This window comes from Microplitis mediator, chromosome 6 (genome assembly GCF_029852145.1).
Source record: "Microplitis mediator isolate UGA2020A chromosome 6, iyMicMedi2.1, whole genome shotgun sequence".
NCBI classification, from domain to species: Eukaryota; Metazoa; Arthropoda; class Insecta; order Hymenoptera; family Braconidae; genus Microplitis; species Microplitis mediator.
Window position 1 is genome coordinate 3,705,034 of NC_079974.1, and position 9,893 is coordinate 3,714,926.

The window sequence follows — 9,893 nt, forward strand, 5'->3', positions numbered from 1 at the left end:
CAGTGGTCCTAAATCCCTGACAACTTCAGGTAAATGACGTAGAGAATGTAAATTAAAAGTTGTGAATTGTATGTCATGCAGGGACTGAAATTCAGCCACGAATGCTGTCAATAGCTCCTCACTGAGATTGATACTCTCTGGAGATATAGATTTTTGGTTCAAAATGTAAATACCTGAAACGAACTGGACATAATGTTTCAAATAAACTTTACCGATTAGGTCCTCTAACAATGGAAGTGAATAGAAAAATAATAAATTTTTCCACTCACTATCCTTCCAGTGATTAGAATGTGTTGTTAAATCCCGCGGCATTCTGTTACGTCTAACATGCAACACAGTCTATTATTTTGAGTCAAGACACATAAGTCCTTTACTCGGGCGACGGAGACCTCGCCGTTACGATAATGAGTATGAAATAGTAATCAATATAGGGAATTACACCTAAAGAAATAATAAATAAAGGCTTAGGAACTTACAATTGATTGTATAAATTTTATTCAGCTTCTGTTGTACAATTGAGTTGGTGTTGTTGGTTGGACGATCGTTGGCTATTGCTAATCGGATGATAGACCAGGTAGAAATCTCATGTAACGGGGTGAAATTCATGTTTTAAATTTAAATTCAAATTTCGACTCGCGCCAAAACGAGAGCGACCTCCTCCCACAACAACAGCCGATAATTAAACAGTCCACTTATCGCTGGGGTCACTGCTGTCGAGTTTTGGGGACAGTTTTGTTTTAGTCAATGTTGGCCAACCTGCAAGTGAGGGGTATGAGGCTCGGCGATTGTCGAGAGTCGGCCTCTTGGTTTTTGGCATCCATAGAAGATGGACGCATTTACCCGCTACAATACAAGTTCATATAAATTTTCTATAACATAACATCCAGTACAAGCTATTCGTACATACGCCAATTGCCAAGAGCAAATAAGCCCACTGGCAAGTGGAAGCTTATTATTCTGGAAAATATAAATTACTGTGGATTTTGGAATATTGGTCTGGAGTGAATATTGAGGACGGAGGACTTGGTTTTGAGAGTGAGGAGCAACACCACCATTGGAGTTTTGACGGCTTGGGACTGTGCTGGAGGATAGTGTAAAAGTGAGTGGAGTCTTTCTGTGAGAATTGTTAACAGAGTCATTTTGTATTGTCCATAGAGTCATTTTGTGTTGTCAGTAGAGTCATTTTGTATTGTCAGTAGAGTCATTCTGTATTGTCAGTAGAGTCAATTGGTATTGTCAGTAGAGTCACTGTAAAATATAATTTTCAAGGAAAATTTTGTCGAGTCACCTTCACCGTTCATTTTATTATTTGTTCACCGTCATAAAAATCTTTGTAAAACGACCCGTCTTCAATAAATACCAGGCTCATTTTCTTCTATAAATTTCTTGTTAATTATTTAAACATTTTCCCCTATAAGTATAAGTTATAACAAATATCTTCTCTCTCTTAAATTTTAATTTGCTGCGTGGTCCAGTTGGGTTTCACCCTCACCTGGAGATCCTGAGTATAGTCAGACAGGTTTACAAAACACCTGAAGTTTTGTACATGAGTGGGATACTCGTTGCATGGAGACCACAATTAAATTCATGTAATAAGTACACCCATTACACTCACGTTCAAATTCTATTTAAGTAGTACCCCTGAATGGGCTTTGTGAAATAATAGTAATTGGAGAATGAGAAACTCGCAGAATAATCTCTTAAAACCGAAGTATCGTAACGTGAGTTTAAGCTTAATCGAGATTTTAAAAAGGACTGAAGACGCGAAGCTAATAAACCGCGAGTTTATATAGACTAAAATCAAGGGGAAATGTCATACGCCGTGACCGCCCCCCTGCTCTTGTACAAAAAGAAATTGCAAGTTTTAGCATCATCTAGTTTTCTTTTTGGGTCTCTGGTGACTTCTGAGTACATCTCCTCTGGTGATTCATTTCCGCACGTGCGGTAGCCGAGGCTAAATAAGGGTTAACTCAAGGAGAGAAAAAAAAGAAATATAATTGATATTTAATTTTTCTCTTTTAATTATTTAACGTTCGAGTTGTTCTTTTCATATTTTTAATTTGGATAACGGTTACTTGAAGGATTCGGCATTCCCCTGGAAGAGTAAGAAATTATATAATTTGGCGTAAGGAGGTTCTGGAAACGATCACCTTGGTTAGTTAAATAGAGACTTGTCCTTGATGACATACGTCATCTTGGCTTAACTTTCAAGTCGACAGATGGAGGGGTGTCATCTAGAAGGCACCGCTCGGTACCAAAGGTGGTAGAAGAGTTGTTGGACCCCTACAAGAGTACATGAAGTAGTGGGTCCGGAGGAGTAATATCGTGCTTATTGGTTCAAAGAAAAGAGCCCTAAGTGGTAGGGCGACCACCGGTCGTGGTCGGGAGCCAATGAGAAAAAGAATCGTTGGTAATTAAAATGAAAGCACTTGATTGGTCAAGTAATAGCCTTATCCGTACTGGTACCACGGCGCGCGTCATCGAAGCTTGACCTCCGGGTTACAGATGGAAGGGTGACATCTTGAGGAGTACCGCTTATCACCAGAGGTGGTAGGGGAGTCGCTTGGTAACAAAAGCACGATGTCAAGACCGAGATTTTAAGCTTATGAATTACGTGACTGCGGTAATAAAGAAATAAGAAATTAAAAAACTAATATTGATGTGTATTAGTCTTACCCGTGGACTTGGAACTCTTGCCCCTCTCTCTCTTTTGCATTGAAAAGAGAAGTGCCGATATGGAGGACGTTTGCACGTATCGATATATATATATATATATATATATATATATATATATATATTGAGACAATGTAAATTGTCACCCTCATCCTCAGCCTTGCGGTTCCCGTTTTCTTACCCGTCTCGTTGCCGCCAGAAACGATAAGTCATAGTGCCATGGTCACATGACGAACTGTCACGTCGACGCATGTCCGTCAGGTGAAAGTGGGGACAGTCCCGAGGCTGGTCCTACGCCCAAATTTATCGGCACTCACTTCGATCCTGGATCAACTAGCACTTAGACGTTTATCTAATTGTATTCAGTATCAATTATCAGGCAATTTTACTTGTGCTATTTCTATTATTTTGCTATACATTCTCTTAATTTGTTGCGTATTAATTGATTATTATGAATCAAGTTAGATTGATAAAGTTTATTGTACATTACTGGCGATTCACTCGTGTATTAAATAATATTAATTTTAAGTAATAAAATCAGTGTATCACAAGGCGTTATTCCACGTGGTTACGGATTGCGTATCCGGCATTCCAACCAGGACTAAGTTATTGTACCTTGCGGAAATTAATGTAAGTAAATGAATCTCTGTTACGATTGGCAATAAGCTTGCGTATTTCTATAATATCAATCCTTGAAATTATACATTGCCCTTGTTCTATCCTCGTCCTAAAATACTGGTAAGATTAACGAATAGTTTGATTTCATAATTACAAATTAAGTTATAAGTAGTGACTCGACCCTTGATAAATTTAATCTATAATTTTATAATAAGCCGTGAGGTAAGTTGATAAGCTTTTGTTACGTTGCCGAGTTTGGACAAGTGCGGGTTCTTACTTTGCAAGAACCCAAGCCCATTGCTCTGTCCTATAATTAAAAATTTGTAGAGGCCAGCCTAAGCCAGGGTTCAACCCGCGAATACTGGTGGCTGCTGGTTAGAATCGCCAAGCAAAAATGCGATATGTCTCAATATATATATATATTGTAACGTAGTATTTTCGTAATATACTCAATTGACCCAACAATTACTCAAAATTCTTACTCAATAAAATTACCCAATAACTCAAAACTCAAATTACTCAAAATTGGGCTACGTTACACTTCGCCGACCAATCACCCCTCTCATCTCCTCCAGATCCTGACAGGCGCCAGCCGACTTTTATTTCCCCGGTATCGGCAACCGGTCTAAACGTACACGTAAATTAAAACCTAAAAACTATACCCTTTGGAGATAAGAGACATGAACGATGGTAGCGGCATGTCCTGGTGTGCTCAGTATGCTAGGTTGTGGAGAGAGGGTCGCGGTTCTTTTCATGCGAAAGAAGCCGATTAATTTATAACAAATACTAGTTTAAATTTCGCGACGGAGACGCGAATTACCCCAGTACTGTATGCGGTCACCCACGTGAAAAACAAATAATAAAAAAAAATTATAAATTCAAAGTACGGAAAAATAATAAGACGTTGATAAATGTCACTTCGATAAAATTTTAAATTTATAAATAAATAATAGTGTTATCAAAATTGTAAATAATAAATGATAAAGTGTGCCTGGACCAGCTCCTCAGGCTGGGTTAGTGCACGTAGGCGCCAGACCGTTTCTCAAAAACGGACAAAATTTTTATCAGGGGGAAATTTGCGAGGGAAAATCCGAGCGAGTACAGCCAGTAACAAGGCGGATAAGTCAAAATAAAAGAAAAGAAATTACCAGAAAATGATAAATACAGTTAAATATATATTAAATAGTAAAATAAATTAAATATAGCAAGAAAAAGACCCAGGAAAATAAATATAAAGTATTTCCCCGAGAATTGTTGGATCAAATTGTTTATAAATATTATCAGAAAATCTTTGATACAATATTTCACTTATTACAAATTATAATCGTTAATAAACCCCTGGGGGCTGAATCTATACAATGCAAAGAAATTCTAAATTTAAATCCAATATAAAATATAAATATATTATAATAATAATTTCCTTCAACAAAATAAACAAAATGTCAATAAATATTTATCACCACCTTGGGTTACCCCTTTACACTTTACAGGGGGAGAAAGATACGGTGCACACTCACTCTCAAACACCGAATTTCCAAAAGAAAATAAACTAATTTAAATAAATAATTATTCTTCTTTCAACAATTACAAATAATCAAAAATATAACATAAATTGCTTGACCACTGGGGTATACAAAAAGAAAAATATAAATAATAATTCGGGGTTAATTAATTAAATAATAATAATAATAAAATATAATAAATTATAATATAAATAATAAATTAATAATAATAATAATAATTCCCCTTAATAATTATTATTATTTGCCCAGGAATTTTTCCTGCGAACTATTACGTCGCCGGCTTAGGAATTTATTTTCTTAGCCGGTGTATAGCTATAGCTATAAGTATATAGATATAGGTAGCTATCGATATATCGAAATATCGAACTACCGCAAACGCGCGATTTACAATGTTAAATCATAAATTAAACAAAATACAATTAATTTAATATCCCCAATTTCTTTTATATATGAAAATGTATCATTCAGGGGTATCTAAACACAAAATCAAGCAATTATTCGCGTTGTGATTGCCAACAATTCCCGAGGAGGTTACAGGTAATAATGCATGGAGAGAAATCAAAGTACTTACTCGATGTCGTCTCAACTCGATCCAAAGCAAAGAACTGATAGGAACCGATCACCCGGTGAAATTATCAAATCAACTAATATAAACCACTTAGTTAATTACTAATGAACGAAAAAAAACGTAATTGCGACGTATGTTTGATTATCTAATTCGACAGCGTCCACTCTATCGCACTTTCCGTACCTTTCTGAGTACTTTATGGGCCCGCCACTTGTTGGCCACCTACGTGGCGCAACAATCGCCCTTAATTATAATTATCATTGTTACCTAGCCCCGGGCCTTTAAACTAATTAAATAAATTATAAAGACAATTTTTCCCCACCTGAATGATACATAATAAATTGAATATGTATATATGGTATTTATTTTTACCAAAATAATAATCGTAAAATATATATATAATTAAATAATAATTAATCAAAGCCGCATGTTATCCATTGATATTGCAGGGGAAAATATCGATTTTTCCCCTCCTCTATGGTCACTATTTTCATTTGCACAATACCTGGATATACAATTAAATCAAAATAAAATAAAGATAATAGTTGGGGCATAATGTGACCACACATTATGTCCCCTGAATAACGTCAAATCATAAATATTCCCTTATAAATAATAAATAATAAGTGTAATTATTTTTAAATTAAAATTTAAAATTTTAGCACACACGTGCTCTCAGTCATACCGCGCGCATGCGCGAGCAAACGCTGTCTCACCGGCGTGGCAACGAAATGCCCGCGTAACCATTCAAATTTAAACTTAAACACTATTTTTAATTACTTATTTCTAATTAATTATTAATTTATTTGAATGGTTACGTGACAAATTAACCAATATAAAAGACATAAAATAACAAAACAAAACTAAATAAAATACAATAAAGATGACGCGAGAGTGACGTGGAGGGCCCAAAAGACCCGTGGTCCAGTACTCTCGGTACATCACGCAAATAAATACCTGGGCAAGACATCGGGAACCTCTCGACGACGACGAATCACAAAATTTAATACACTACTAGATAAACTATAAGATAAAATAAATAATGCGGTAATTGACGACAATTAATTAATACGACAGACAGCTCCAAGAGCACCATACACAGAGCCACAAGCTCCAAACGACAGCAGGTCTAGGGTGGCGGTCGAGGTCCACCATGGCGACTCTCCAACTCACTACCGCTTCCTCTAAGACTCCAAACTCGACTACTGGGTCGACTCGTTCACGAGCGATGCCAAGTATCAACTTTTCTCCTCAACGGTAGTCACACAACTGTTTCACGATAATCTCCCACTCTAACTCGCTTACTCCACTCCATCTCTTTCAATCCCACATTCTCGCTTCTCCATCCATTCTTACCTTCACAAACATACAAGCCGTGGACTCACGGGCCTTCCCGTAATGGCACTCCCCGTGATATCCGAAGTTAGCGAATTGTTGGTTTCCTCTAGCATCGCAAACGAGGCCTGCCATCCCCCCAATAACCGTACACGTACCCCCGCAAACTCCAGGTACCACCACGAAGGGGCGGCGACATCTCCGTCGCACCTCCGCAATCACCACGTCAACCCCGAGGGCTAAGCCTAGGCCTAGTCGTCATCACTGGTCGGGAGGCACGTTATCTTGGCCACTATCCGCGACACAGCTAGACCTCCCCCGTTTAATCCACGCTCCATCACACAGACACTCCAAAACATACCCCATACCGTACATGTACTCCATCACACATTTATCTTACCATACACATTTATACTCCATATACTCTCTATTAATTATCCACTAAACTCAACTCGACACACTTACTCACTTTTTCTCTCAGTATATATATATATATATATTTTATATAATCATATAAGATTAAATTCGTTATATTATTAAAATATTTATTATCATCAATAAATACAATGAAAACTAAAAAAAAATCTGATACAAGAATTGCTTTATTAAAAAAACAATCCTGTAGAATAATCAGTCAAAGTAAAAATATTAATAAACATAAAACGACGAATAATAAAAAAGAAACTTTGAAAAAATCAATGCGAAAATTACGATCTAACAGTACTTACAAAAGTATAGAAAGTATTGAAAACATTACAAGAAATAAAAAATTACGAAAAAATCAAAATTATAAAACAAATGAATCATAATTAAACATTGAAAGAAATAGAAAACTACGACAAAATCCAAATTATAAACAAAATGAAACACAATTGAATATTGAAAGAAACAAAACCTTGAGAAAAAATACAAATTATAAACAAAATGAAACACAATTTAATATTGAAAGAAACAAAACTTTGAGAAAAAATCAAAATTATAAAATAAATGAATCAAAATTAAACATTGAAAGAAATACAAAACTACGACAAAATCCAAATTATAAACAAAATGAAACGAAGTTGAATATTGAAAGAAATAGAAAATTAAGAAAAAATAAAAATTATAAACAAAATGAAACAAAGTTAAATATTGAAAGAAATAAAAAATTGAGAAAACAATCAGATTACATGAAAAATCCAAATATTACTAAAAGTATAAAAAATTTGTACGATAATAATAAAATTCTTCTAAAAGAAATCATTAAAATTATCTACAAAATTAAATTTTATCGTAAAATTGTTATTTTAGAAAAAAAAAATATCAAAAGAAACTTACAAAAAATTGAAGTATTACGCAAAATAAATCACCTAAAATCCAATGACATTAAAATAAATGATAGAAAAATTAAACGGTTAAAAATGCCAAATCATTACAACAAACAAGAAAAAATAAAAAATCTGGAACGAACTCGAATTTTACGAAAAATAGACATTATAAACAAAGAGAAAATAAAAATAATAAAATAAGAAACAAAAAGAAAAAATATCAATCAAAAACACAAAAATTCAATACAACAAAGCGTCAAAAATTCAAAAAAATCAATTTTCTTAATCACAGAGAAAATTTAACAAACTTTTTACGAAAACAAAATAATGAACTAGCAAAATTAAAATTGAAATCCATTAAAGAACGGGCTGAAACTCCATCATTCATTATGGGATGAATTTAAAATTTATGAATTAAAACAAATAATGCGACAAAAAGGTGAAATCGAATTTATTAAAGCTTTAAATAACTTAGCTATCCAACAAATGACTGAAAATGATATTGCGTTAATTAGATCTTGTGAAGTTATTGATCCTAACAGTAAACCAAAAACAGCAATCCGACTGTATATACGAATGAACGAGTTAAAAAATATAAATAATGATTTAAAAATAATTTAAGCTCCTGGAAACACCATTTTTTCACTTGCTAAAGATACCCTGTTATGCAAAGTAAATGATGTTACAAAACAAAAAACATTAGACTCACTAAAAAATAAAAAACCACAAGATACAAATGGCTTACCATATGAGATTAAATTAAAAGTCGATATTAAATATATGATTACTCTTAACCCTTAACGGCCACACGGGGTGATTAGTAACCCCACGCTTAAAAAAAGTGGGATGAGAGGTCTTAAACCTTTCCAATAAATACAATAAACGCCATCTGCCGGTGACAGACATATGTGAGATGTGACTTCACTACTGTAATCGCCTCCTCCTAGCAGTTGGCTGGAAGTTTATTTTTAAAGTCTAAAATTTATCGACGGGGTCGATTCGCCCGGGAATATTAAAATATTCAACTTCGAGAGCGCGATGAGTAGAGAAATAATAAATATCCTTGAGCTTGATGGCAGGCACTTTAAATAAAACAAAATAATTAAATAAATAGTTATGACTCTAGAAATCTGTATTTTATCAGTTGGTTTACAAAATACGTCCTGTCGACTTGACTCACACAATCTTTCTGTCTTAGCATAACTTGAAATTATGACAAGTCCGTACTGATGGTTTGAGTGGGGGGTTGGGTCCGCCTGACGTCACGTAGGCGACCTCCTCCAGCAGGATTGGATCTCTTCTTGAACACCCGCTCCGTCTGCTCTGCAGCTGTGCTGTTATCCGGCGTGGTTAGGGTTTTTCCCAGGGTACGATCTTTTATGGCTCTAGACTTGCCTTTTTGCCGACATTAGGGTATCCCAAGTTTATTAGGGTCTCTAATCGGCTCAACTATTTTTAGTTTAAATACTACAGTTACAATATTTATGAATATTTTACATTTACAAAAAATAAAACCTTATGTCTAGACCAAATTCTATCTTTTAAATGAAAAGATAGAATTGGGAAAAATAAGTTCTAGGACTATGGGTTTTTCGGAGATCTTACAATTTTATGACCTCGAAGAATAGAGAAATGTTTAAGTGACCAGGCCTAGCTTAAATAAATGGTTTGGAAATTCCCAAAGAAAAATATGATAAGATATAAGTAAAACACGACAGAGTATATTATATTGTAAAATTAAATGCTGATATCTTTAAATAATCCCGCGGAATCGCGTTTATCTCATAATCTACGCGGTGTCGCTTTAATCGCTCGTACTGACCGTGATAGGACATCACACTACTGTAATTGCCTCCTCCTAGCGGTTGG